The sequence below is a fragment of the Halyomorpha halys genome, unplaced genomic scaffold (assembly GCF_000696795.3).
Source record: "Halyomorpha halys isolate HHAL.00 unplaced genomic scaffold, Hhal_1.1 Scaffold942.1, whole genome shotgun sequence".
NCBI classification, from domain to species: Eukaryota; Metazoa; Arthropoda; class Insecta; order Hemiptera; family Pentatomidae; genus Halyomorpha; species Halyomorpha halys.
The window spans coordinates 249,661-260,919 of record NW_027111194.1 but is presented as its reverse complement, the minus strand read 5'-3'; positions in this window follow the sequence as shown (position 1 = coordinate 260,919).

Below are 11,259 nucleotides of genomic sequence, written 5' to 3'. Positions count from 1 at the left end.
ATTTTTAAATATATATTTTTTAGGTTGGTTGATTTAGGGAAGCTCAATATAAGATAGACCCATGTTATGATAGGGGAATAATATTTCTGGGTAATAATTTTTATTTTTTACTAAAATATGAAAAAAAAATGTTTATTATTTTCTTTGTGTTTTCTATTTTTTTTATTAATTTAATTTAAATTAATATGTGCGTTGAATTGTAGTATGTGTTCCCCAAGTAAATGGTTTTAGTGAAAGGGATAGGAGTATCACTTAAAACTATGTTCTAAGTAAATAGAGTTATCTCACTACTACTATTTAGTGAAGTTCATGCTGAATTTGAAAGCTCAACTAATTATTTCCAGCAAGTTGGCTAATTACCCATGCATCACTATTTGTCATCACACTGATAATGATGTTGTTCTTAGCTACGAAAACAAATTTCAGCTTCTAGACCGTCAATGTTTATATTACATCAGAATGAAATCATCAGTTCAGTAAGGAATCGCAAAACGAACTAAGTATCTTAAGAAAATGTATTCATAAGGTAAGTTAATTATAATTTTAAATAAAGTTCCGTAGTTTGTATATTCAGTAAAGAGCATGAACTCATGAGACTGATTCCTCATCTATCTACAGAATTAGTTCCATGATGATTTGCATATTTACGAAAGAGTTCGGATCTTTCACGGGCTTATTAGTAAAAACATCGGACTCCGTCGTGAATTTAGAAACCCTATTTAGTAAACACTGTTATTTTCATGTTTTAATCGATGCCGTCCCCATGGTGATTTGTTGTGTCTCTTTCGGGAATTTAAAATATTTCGATTTCTATTGTTGTCGAAGAGTAAAGACGTGACGAAAATACGAATATGACAAAGTGTCGGAGAAATGCAAATGATGAACTACTTCAAATGTATGCAACACATTATGATTAATGGGTTCATTGTATAGGAAACTAATCGAATGCCTACGTGGGAAGCAAAGTAAGCTATAATGTGAAAACGATTTAATTTAATTAAAAATTAAAATTGAGTTATTTTATATTTTAATTAGTTTCAGTGCAGCGTGTAATAATATGATATAATCAACGCTTCATGAACTGCTACGCTGTAATTTTCTAGTAAAAGTGTTTTTAGCGTACTACATTACGATCTAATTCAAATATACTCAAATGAAATTATTCCCAGTTAAGCTTCAGGATGGACTCTAAAAATGGTCGGGGTCTGGTGAAAATATTTAAGGTTTTCGACTATGTCATTTTACATTTAAAAGAAACCCCCGATCATATTTATTGTTTTAAACCATGTTTATCTTAGATCTGAATATTTTAGTTCTCACTAAACAATCCTCCAACATGCCCATACTTGAGCTATATAAATAAATATAATAGATAACAGCTATATAAATAAAATTTGCATTATGATTATGTTTCTGTATTTATATAAGCCAATAAATCAATAATAAAGTATTTATAAATAATAATAAACTTACAAATGAAGTATTTATATAAACCAAAAAATCATTTTTTGTGAAATAAAAGAAACATTTAATTATGACCGTGTAAATGGTTTCACTAGAAGTGGTAATTTAGTATGAAGTTTGTGATTTTTTTTTTCTTCATAACCCCTATTTCTGGATTTCATTTAAGGTTTCTATCATGAATATATATTCTGGTCCTGCACTGTATACTTCTTCTGTAGTGGCCTACATTTTAAGGAGTTTTTGACTTGTATTTTTTGTTGTAGTGGGCGTTCTTCGAATTTTATAATGTGCTAGGGCATATATTAGTATTGAATTTTAAACTAAACCTTAAAAAAAAAAAAAAAAAAAACCTCTGGCACATATATCATATGATTATTAGTTATGATTGGTTTCTTTATACTAATGCACCGGAAAACGATACATAGCTTGGAGTTTTAAATAACGTATGTACTGAAATTTCATATTGGAAAAGAATCACATGTCAATGTTCTTTCTTTATATTTAAATCATGTTTTCAAAAATGTATTTATTTCTAATATATTGGAATGCACCATTTTATTATATTATAAATGAAATATAGTTGGACGTTGTGTCTCACAGATAAAACTAAATAGTTAAATTAATAGGTAATAATAACTCTAAAATTAGATAATTAATAATAATCTTACGCTGGATCAATTAATATTTTTTTAAAAAGGTTAATATCTATAAATATGATCAGTTATCAAAGATAAATTTTTTTAATTTATGATCCATGCCTCAAAATATATGGAATTATTTAGAAACCTAGTCATGCCAGGCACTCTCGATAGTTAAATTATAAATGTGATCTCAGTATAATAAAAATAACAAAAATAATTACAACAGAAACAAAATTGTAAGGGATTTTATGAAATCCAACCCATTTTATAAATTCATAATTTTATTAAGATTGAAATTATTAATATTTATTAATCTATAACATGACACTCAAAATTCTTAAAAATGAAAAATAGCCGAAGTTACTGGCTACTTATCAATGCAATCATTGTATTATATTTACAAATTAATCTAGCCCCGCATTTTCAAAAAAAAAAATTATTATATTTCTAACATTTACTTATCCGGGTTGTTATAACAAGACAGAAATATATTTACAAAATATAATTCACTATTATATCAGGAGGTGGAATATTTCTTTATAATTTCTTTACCTGATGGATACAGCAATGTTTGCATAATTTTCATTATAATCATACGACTGTAGTTAATAACCATTCTACTTTTATGGAAGATACCCTCTTGAGGATATAAGGCTTCATTAGTAGTCTTACATAATACTTTCTCTTCGTTAACTAACTCCATGCAAGTGTGCACCTCATTTTATTGGCGGTGTTGAAGTCAATTTATAGTCTCCACGATGTTGAGGATCAGTCTTCCGGGTTATGGAAGTTTTTCCTTCGTGATGAAACTGAACCCACCACGACGAGGTAAGTAAATACACCTTTGGAAGGTTGTTTTGTAACTGGGATCGATCACATTCATAAAGAGACGGGATTGTAATCACAGACCTCTCTGAAGAATATCAATGTCCCGCGGTCATGCCCCGCTGCCCGAGATGCCCCGGGGCACATTGCAGATATACGCAATCTATTTGCTCAACACTAATTGCTATCGCAAATTCACTGTACGTGATCGAAAGGTCTGGCATAAAGGGAAGACCTTCAATACTTAACTAAGTTCAAAAGCGGTTTATAATAATGGGTTGTATCTGATGAGAATCAATTTCAGCTATGTTACTTTCGCTAAACCTAAACTTGGTTCCGGCTAAAAACAGTAATGATTTTTAGTTGTTCCAAAAAAATTACAAAGTACCTACTCAGCTCTTCACATACCTCAGTGTACTAAGCTATCAAAAATATTTTACCATATAGCCTAGAATTATTATTTAAATTGTTTTCATCATTTCAAAAATTATAATAGAACAGCAGAGAACATAGTCGAATGGCGTGTAAAATTATCCCTCAATCTCACTTTATTTTATGCATTTCAAATGAAATATTTTATTTCTCGAAATAAATATATATATTTACTAAAACATTATTTTGCTTGTTTGATTATTTTTTAGTAGGATTCATTTATTATTAAATCTTAACCACACAAACATTATGAAACACATTAAGCCCACTTTACTTATCAAACAAAATTTTATCAGAGTTCTATTTTGCTTCTGTATATATATATATATATATATACATATATTGTCTTCATTGAAGTCAGCATATTAAAACTGTTTTTGAAACGTACCACTCCTGGAAGAATTAGTGAGTTTTTATTTAAAAATTTGCTTATTTTCAGTTGTTTATTAGAATGAATCATTTTTCTTGCGACTTTTACATCATATTTTTAGTTTGCTTAAAAAATATTGTGTGAAAATGTCATTTGCTTTTTGTTTTGTTTTTTACCATATTTCACTTTTATGAAAAAAAGAAAAAAAAAGTAGTATAGAACATAACATTGTTCAGTAATGCTTAAATCTTTCTCTCAATATTGTTTTTTTTTTTAATATTACTATAATTTGATGTATTTTTTCGTAACATAAATACTTTTATTTTTTTTATAACTTCTCCCTGTCATGAATATCTATTAATTACTGCTTTGTTACTTATGAATTTTATTATATTTTCAACTTCTATATATGGGCATCGTATTTAATAGATGCAGAAAGGTATTTAGCTCACAATCTAACTGTATTTGTTCTCTTTATTCTCAGCAGAAAGAAAATACGGCGCAGTTTCTAAAAAAATATTTTACCGACCTATGTTAATTATTCGTATAACATTTTACTCAGTAGTTAGACAACGGTATTTTTTTTTTATAAATAATTTCATGATTAGGGTTTTAATATAGAAACGATTTGGGATTCAAGCTTTGCACTCTTTTCAAGCTTACATTTTTGTGCTTGATCGGTCATGAAATCTTCTCTTGTGAATGCATTGTTGAATGAGAAAGTTGTCTAAATCAATGTCAGAGCACAGGAAAATAATGGTATAAGTGAACTCGCTCTATGATCCCAAAATGGAAAATACCATGTTAACACAAATTTTTATTGTAATCTTTCTCCTAATTAATGTAAATACATCCAAGTGTACATTTTTTTATATATTAATGTCGTATTTAAATGACAATTAGTGGTTTTTGTTCTTTAATAATTTTTTTTTGTATACATTTTTTTATACTTTCATAATTTCCTTTAGTTTTCACTTTTCTGTTACGGAAAAAATATTCCCTTAGCTTCCTTATTAGGATATTATTCCGTATTGGAATATTCCGATATAGGAAAGTGTCTGTGTATATAAATCGTGGCTAATTAACCAATTGCAGGAAGTGACGGATCGAACTTAGGAATGATTAACTTTTATCATAAAAAATATAAATGTAAACATGAGGAAAAGTGAAAATGTTTTTTATTTACAGATTAATTGATTAGATAACTATTAATTAATTATCTAGTTATTTAATTATTTATAGTTAATTAAATGACTTTTCGTTCAATTTCATCCTTTGTTCCCTACATTCAAATAACACTAATTTTATGTTGCACAAGAATTTATATTTATTACTAATTTTATATTGCACGTATTGGGGTTTTCCAGAATTTTACACGTTGTGGAGTTTTTACTGCATAAAATTGCGCTTTTAATCTTTCTGGGCAAAATTTTAATTTTTTGTATAAAATTTAATGCATGATAAATCTCTCACATTATATACATATAGGTTTATGTATGAAAATATTTATTCATTTTATTATATTTTTCCTTTTTAATTTTTAGTTTGAAATTGGCAAATTTGAGGCGAATGCAATAATTAATATATGAAGCGTCGGATTTAACCTAAAAAAAATATAACTGGTGGCTAAAGTTCCTGGAATATTATTAATTATTTGGGTTTTTTTAACTATGAAAATGTCTCTCTAGAATAAGCTATTATTGTGAACTTCAGTGTAATTCTTTTTAACTTGGATTCCCAGTCCACATCCTATCTCTAGAAAGAATTTCAATTTGTTTTTTATATTAATATATTATCTGTGTATATTATTTTTTAATAAAAATTAAACAAAAATTTTATTACTCGTTTCTTGTTTGGCTAATGGTATATCCATATGTAGATACCCAATTGAAAAGCTCCTCTGAGTTGTTTTTAAAAAAAATATACACTTGGTATATCAATTATTGGCAAATATTAGGTTTTTAATCAAAGAGTTTAATTTTTAATGTATTTTTGCATAAATGTAGAGACTATTTTAGTTAATTTGATTAAGCAAGTTTAATTCGAATCAAACGAGGTTAGTTAAGCTTTCAGTTAATTTTGATAAGTAATAAAGTTGATTATTGCAGGATTTGTTTTCATGAATATTTTGAATTTTTACTGTTTTTCTTTTTTTTGACTGCACAAGTATCTAGTTCTGACTATAAATATATAAACATTTTTTTTTTTTTTTTATCAAAATAAAAACAGAATAAATAAAGTGTCCAACAGGTACTCAAACAAAAAAAAAATGAAGATTTAACGAATTTGTTAATTAGTTTTTATTTGACAATTTACTGTACTGTGAAAAATATTTTATTACAACAGTTCTGTCAATCAAACATTTTTTGAAAGTAACTCAGGAATATTAATTTGAATATATAATTTGATTGAAAAAAAACATTGTAGAAGCTTTAGGAGAAGGATAATTTGTTCTAAAATAACATAATAGAGTGAATTTAAAGCTTGTTTGTAGAAAAAGGTTTTATATTTTCTTTTCATTAATGAGATTAAAATTTAATTGCAATTACTGAGATTATTTTGACAAAGATAAAACGTAAAAAGCAAACCACTAGAAAATGGTCGCCTGGTGAAACTTATGTAAATATAAGTTATCTTATTTATTCATCTAAATATTTAATGAGAGAATAATAATAAGGAAAACAAATTTCGATTATGGGCAATGAATCATGCAAATTCGTTCCATGATTAGCAATCAAGATAATTTATCGAAAAAATAGTAATTATTCAAAGGACATTTCCTAATTACATGTTTAAATAGAGCGTAGCACTTAACGACATAATTTCAGAACCATTAGGCAAGCTGCGGCTATTATTGGGGATTTGTCTTCGATTCCTGGCTAGAAAGTTAATTAATACTTTAGGATCCCCACCATTCCCAGAACTCTTTATTTCATAACCCCGGCCTGCAATGTCCTCCAAATGCGGAGAGTTCCTTGTATGATTATTATAGAGATTACGTACCTCTGATTGGGTGTAATTGCTTACGTCTTATGTAAACATTCTACACAGCACATTCCATGTTGACCATATATTACCCTAAGTAATGCTTAACTTTATGCTAATAACTGTTGTTAAAATATCCAAGGTTAAAAAAAAAATATTGTCTTGCATATTGAAAATGAAAGTTATTACGAAAGAAAATAATGTCTGGAGAACCTGATAGCTGAGCGGGCTGGGGGAAGGGTCGCAGAGCGCTTGGTTCAGAAGGTTGTGGGTTAGATTCCCACCTGGGCAGGTCAATATTTATTTCGCGGTAGTCGTGAGCAATGAATCTTGACATTCCCACTTTGGGGCTATATAAGTCCTCAATGGAGGACTTAAGCGAAAAAAAAAATTCTGAAGTTGATAATTGTTCTCTCAAAATCTAGTGTTCTGATTTTAAGTTCGAAATTTTTCTTGAAGAGGACTGAAGCTTAAACTTTTATTGTCTTAGCTGCCCAAGGAAGAAAGACATCCTTGGGCAGCTAAGACAATAAAAGTACTTTTTAATTTTCCTAAGTGAGTGAGGAGTTTTCTTTTTGAACGTTAATATATCTGTTTCTCAATAGAAAATATATTTTTTTCCAAAAATAAAAATTCTACAACTAGAACTGAGTAAGTTTATTTCAAAAAAGGTATTACAGATCAATATTTTAAATAAAACATGAAGTGGTTTTCATCGGATTCTGCCAAGATTAATTCTTTTTTAGTAATATTCCAATAGTGGATATACTGACTTTTATCAGTAAAATTCTTCATTATTTCTAACTACGAGTATTTTCTAGGTGATAATCATTTTATCTGGTAGTTTAAATTTGATTTGAATAAAATCAATAAATTCCGAATAATATAACTAAACCTCAAATGATGATCCGTTGAGGATCTGTGTAGTAGACATTAGGCATAAATTATAAGTGAAACAAACAGGTCGCTTTAGTTAAATATCACAGATTTGTTAATAATTAAAAAAATAAAGTTAAATCAAATAAACATTCAATCTAACAGGAGAAGTGGGACAAGATTAAGTTTATTTTTACTGTTTGTAAAGAGATCCAAATATATATTCAAGAATTTTTATTTCAATACTTATTGTGTTAATTCTTAAAAGATCAGTTAGTGTCGTAAACACATTATATTTATAAATGATAGAGTTATAAATATGAATTAATTATATTTGTGAACCCTTTTGACAAGTAGTATTTTGTATTCATAATTGTAACTCCAATATGACAAATCTTGATCTTCACAATCACTCTGTATGGTTGATTGTGCTCTGGAAATAATGTCTTGGAAGATAGATTTTCGCCATTTAGGATTTTTCAATAGACAGTACTGAATCCATGGTGTTTTTTTTAGTTTATCATTCGCTAGGTCGACGAAAATATGTTTTTATACTAGTGAAAATAAAGTTACCATTAACTTTATGCCTAGGATTTCAGCACCAATAAAATAAAGCTAAATTAAAAGAAAATTTTGCTATTGAAACAAACTATTTAAGAGTAATTTCAGCTATTGAAAAGATGGCTGCCATCATGAAAGTGTTTCAGAGTTCCCTTCGACGTTAAGCAAAAGGAAAAAATCATTTTGTTCTAGCCACCAGGTTGATGGTGTTAGGTATCTGGGGAGATAGGACTGTTACAGACTTAAGTAATTATATAAATAGCTTTAAATGGATAGTTATAATCAAAGATTATCTGCAAACTACAGTGTATAATCAAACTATTTGTCACTTTAAATTAATCTTATTACTCTATTTAATTATAATAAAATTAAGATTTTTTAAAACTGAAAAAGACTTTAGTTGAACTTCTTGCATTTCATGAGAAACAAAACAGAATATAAATTAATTTGTATTCAAATTAGAAATACCTGATTGAAAGAGTGTCAATAATAACATTGGGGATCTATTTATAGTATATTTTAAAAACATCAGTGGTGGACAAACAACTTCATCATATTATACTTGATACAAGAGTTTGTAAGAAATGAAATAATAACGCATATTTAACAATGAGAATAATGATAGCCGACATTTTGTTTATAGTAAACCAAATAAATTTGGGTATTGTATTGATAGTATCTTGTAAAGTGTTAACTGCGATAAATTATTATTTTGAACTGTGATCACGGTGAAGCACACCCATTATAAGCTGTTTCATTCGAAATTCTAAGCATCGATTGCTTTATGGACTGTTAATTATGACTTTGACTATGAGACCTTCATGACCGGGCAAAAATACTAAAGCCCAGTTCGAGATAGTTACCGTCTGGGTTAGTAAATATTTATGTCAAGGCGTTTTCGAAAAATTATTATTGACACTGCACATCAAGGTAGTAAGACGTGACGTTCCCTTGGTAGCCATAGGTAACCAGGACCAGAAGGTATTCAACATGGACTGTATCCTTCAGTCAAACAAGTACCAGATTCATTAGTAATGACTATGGACATTAAAAATAAGATTTTTAATTTAATAGGATTTTCATAAGTTATCAATCAGTTCTGGTTAATAACATAACAGTTTTATTAACACCATGTCCCAGATATTTTCAATTCCATCAGATGTACTCCTCTGTCCCGAATCGAATGACAGCTTTGCGGTCAGGCTATCGGGCCTCATTACAGTGACCGGACAGAAAAACTGTTCCAAAAGGGATGAAAAAACTAATTCGACTGACATTTTCTATAATGAGTCCTCGCCGCAGGATTACACGGCCAAAGGAGGCTATAGACCCTGATACCGGACCATTACCACGGCAAGGGATCCTAAACAATGCTCAACAAATGTCCAATTATGGACAAATGAGTACCCCGTAGTGTTCTTTATTTTTGACTCGTCGTAATTTGTTGGTTTTGGAAATGATGTCTGCGGCGTATAATGTAGGTCATAATTGAGTTGTTAGGGTCGATCAAGGTTGATATGAAACGCATTCACTTCCTACAGAAATTTTCATTCTATCAGTCAAATGAAAAACAAAAATATTTGTCTTTCTATTGGCTTGTCTTTATAAATTATTATTTATTCTTTATAAATTATAGATATACGATTCGAAATCTATCCAGTAAAATGCGCAAATAAACCTTCAGATTAATATTCATTACTTAAAGACTGTTAAAACACCAAAACAAATTATTATTTTTAAAAATCTAATTATAAATAACATATCATGTAAACCCAAGAAGGTCATACGCTACTCATTTGTGGGGACTGACGCAAGAATTAAAATATTTTCATGTTACATCCAAGTCTGTGAAAAAATATCCTACAAATAATTCAATAGGAAAAGTTCCCATTTTTTTTATTTCCTTAAAATGGTACTTAGTAGTTTGTTACGACTTGTTTTTTCCTAAAAAAAAAATATTGTTGACATACTTCACTCCGAGCCACACTATGTTTTTTTGAGTCCTATACCTATACTGTCTAACCATGGTTGGGGTCAAAGTTTTTCATTATGTGGGACCGCCACTCAATGAAAAAAGTCAATGCCTCTGGCCGAATTTAAACCGGCACCGCCAATAGACATCAAATTGGCAAGACTGTGTCTTAACCACTGAGCTACGGGCAGCCCCATTATGTTTTTATACTTTTTTAAAAAAATATAATATAACTTTAAAGAATCAGTAATATTGTTTTCTTATTCTTAGGAAAGAAAAGAATCGATTGGTATGCTATAACAATGAAAAAAAAACAACATACTTTCTGAACTAAAAAATAAAAACAGTCAATTTTGTTCAAAACTTTTTTTCTACCTAAGAATTTGGATATTTTAGTATCTTTAAACCTTCCCATGACGAAAGGGAACATTTTGAAAAACCAGCTCTAAATTTTAAGATTGTTGCTCTTTCCCCTGTTGAACAGATCCGCTACTTCAACCCGACAAACGACTAACTTGGAATCCTCACAGAAGACTGAAAACAGGTAACTGCACGTCGATTCTTATTATTACAGCACTTACTAGACAAACGGTCTAAACTTCCAATTCATCCCAAGATTCCAAGACTGATCTACACAACTATAATAAGGCCTATCTGGACATACGAAGTCGAGCTTTGGGGATCCACTAAACCTTCGAATTCCTCTCTTATCCAATCCTTACAATTCAAAACGCTTCGTAAAATACTTAATGCACAGCTTTATCACAAATAAAATCATACATAAAGACCTTAATGTTCCATATTTAACCGGTCTAGCTCGAACCAGATATCATTCCTTACATTATAAACTTCCAAATCCACTAGTTTCTAATCTTGCTTCCTCATCCAACCTGACAAACCTCCGAGGCGCCTGAAAAGAAGATGGCCTCGAGACCTTCTAACGTAAAAACGTGATTATAGTGCTACCAATGCGTAATTTCTCTACATGCCAGTATCACTCCATTATAAACTTACAGAAAATTTATTGGATGTATTATTATGTACTGTTGTAAATCTCAACAAATGTGTATATATATTTTTTTTTTTTTTTATTATTTATTTATTGTAATTTACAACTGTAAAAAATAATACAA